This window comes from Octodon degus, unplaced genomic scaffold (assembly GCF_000260255.1).
Source record: "Octodon degus isolate 3935 unplaced genomic scaffold, OctDeg1.0 scaffold00046, whole genome shotgun sequence".
Lineage (NCBI taxonomy): Eukaryota > Metazoa > Chordata > Mammalia > Rodentia > Octodontidae > Octodon > Octodon degus.
In genome coordinates, this window is record NW_004524622.1 from 14,487,625 (window position 1) to 14,489,968 (window position 2,344).

General features: G+C 49.7%; 1 protein-coding gene and 1 pseudogene across 1 annotated transcript in view; one reads left to right on the forward strand and one right to left on the reverse strand.

Annotated features, from left to right (window-relative positions):
• Positions 1-2,344, forward strand: part of Atad1 (ATPase family, AAA domain containing 1) — an 81,375-nt gene that overhangs the window by 16,715 nt on the left and 62,316 nt on the right. The window lies entirely within an intron of this gene.
• The window catches only part of LOC101579686, a 1,518-nt pseudogene continuing 593 nt past the window's right edge, over positions 1,420-2,344 (reverse strand).

Sequence of the window (2,344 nt, forward strand, 5' to 3'; positions counted from 1 at the left end):
GGAAATGTCCCTGACGGCGGCGGCCTCCACTATGTTCTGAATGACAAACTTCTTAATGGCCTTATCCTTGGGTACGCACCGGGCGCAGTTCGTGCAGCGAATAGGCTGCACATGACCGCTGCGATTTTTGGCACGACAGTTGTTCCTTCTTTTTTTTCGTCATCTTGGAAAGGAGGACCCGAAAGAGTCAGAGAAGTTCTTGTCCATGCCTATGACCTCCAAGATTTTTAGTTTTTTTACTTTCTAACAGGTTAAGTGTTTCTGTTCTAATATTTGGGTTTTTTTGACCCATTTTGATTTGATTTAGTCCATAATGAGAAATATAGCTTAGATTCTGTCTTGGCATGCAGATAGCCAGTAAGCCCCACCTCATTTATTAAAAGGCTACCTTTGCTTCAGTATTTTTGGCCCTTTTGTCAAAGATCAAATAGTTGAATGCGTTTGGGTTCTTTCTGCACCTCTGTTTTGTTCTACTGATTCTCATATGTTTTTGTGTATCATGCTGTTTTTATCACAGTAGCTTTTAATGTAACTTGAAGTCTGGGATTGTGGTGTATCCTGCTTTGCTTTTGCTTCCAAGGGTTATTCTTCCTATTCTGCATCTTTCCATTTCCATGTGAGTTTTAGGTTTGCTTTCTCCAGTTCTGTGAGGAAAGCGGTTGGTATATTGATTGGGATTGTATTAAATCTATATTTAGGGGCTGGTGAGATGGCTCAGTGGTCTAAAGCACCTACTTAGAACAAGCATAGCAAAGCACAGGGACCGCAGTTCAATCCCCCAGCACCACATGCCAGCCAGCCCCGCCCCCTGGTGGGCTGAGCTGGCCACACACACACACACACACACACACACACAAATAAATAAATAAAATTAAAAAAAATCTATATATAATCTTTGGAAGTATGGCCATTTTGACTATATTCTGCCTTTCCAGAAACAAAGGACATCTTTTCATTTACTTTTTTTTCCCCTTAAATGTATTTAGTACAGGGTCTGCAGGGTTTCACTACACAGGTCTGACTTGTAGTGATCCTTCTGTGTTCAGCCTCCCAAGTGCTGGGGTTACAGGTGCATACCACTACGCACAGCCTTAGCGTGCCCCAGTGGTGGGGCCAGCAGGCACGCTGGGAATCAAGCCAGGTCCCTGCATCTGCCTAAGCAGGTGCTTTAATCCGCTGAGCTATCTGGCCGACCTTATGTGGAAGGTTTAAAAAGCATAAAAACATGGAAAGTAGATTTATAAAAATATGAGTTTTGAATTTTTTTTTTTGTCACAGCAGAATTTTATTGAGAGGAAACATGGTCACACCCAGTAGACGCGTTTTCACTCTCTCTCACAGTCACATGCTCACACACACCCTTCTCCAGCTTCTGCCACACAGTCCAGTTCTCAAGCCCCGGTGGGACATTCTTCGGTTCCTAAGATCCAGAGGCGGCAGGAGCCAGAGGGAGGCACGGAGTGGGAGTGAGAAAGTGGCTGGGGTAGAAATGGGGTGGGATGGGAGGAAGGGGGCGCCAGGAGCAGTGGTGGGCAGGGTGCCCCACAGCTTGTGCATGAGAGTGGATCACGGCCATCGTAGCTTCTGCGTGGCTGCGACCCTAGAGGGGCCTTTCTGGGCTCAGGTGGTGCACTTGAGAAGGTCTGGGAAGGACCGAGCCTCCCACCCCGTACAAGTCCTCTGGGCGGTGGCTGGGAACTGGAGCGGGCAGGGCAGGGCAGCCAGCAGCAGGCAGGCTCAGCTGGGGCTCCTTGGGAGCCTCACCGCCCTCTTCCCCGGCGTTGTCAACTGGCCACAGCGACAGGTTGTCTCTCAGCAGCTGCATGATGAGGGTGCTGTCTTTGTAGGAGTCCTCGCTGAGTGTATGCAGGTCAGCCATGGCTTCGTCAACAGTGGTCTTGGCCAGCGAGATGGCCTCCTCTGGCTGTTGGTGATCTCATAGTAGAAGACAGAAAAGTTCAGGGCTAGGCCCAGGCAGATGGGGTTGGTGGGGGGCATCTCCTTCTTGCTGATGTCCATGGCCTCCTGGTAGGCTACCCAGGAAGAGTTGTCACCAGTGGCCACCTCAGCCAGGTAGCGGCAGTAGTGGCCCTTCATCTTCAGGTAAAAAATGTGGCACTCGGCCTCCCCAGCCTCCTTGATGAGGTGGGAGTCCAGGAGGCCCAGCACAGTGTCGCACAGGCCCTGGAGCTCAGTCTCCACCTTCTCCCGGTATTCTTGGACCTCAGGGCCCTTGTCCTCTGAGTCCTCCTCGTTGCTTTTCTGCTCAATGCTGGACAGAACTCTCCAAGCAGCCCTCTGGCCGCCCACCACGTTCTTTTTTTTTTTTTTTTTTTTTTTTTTT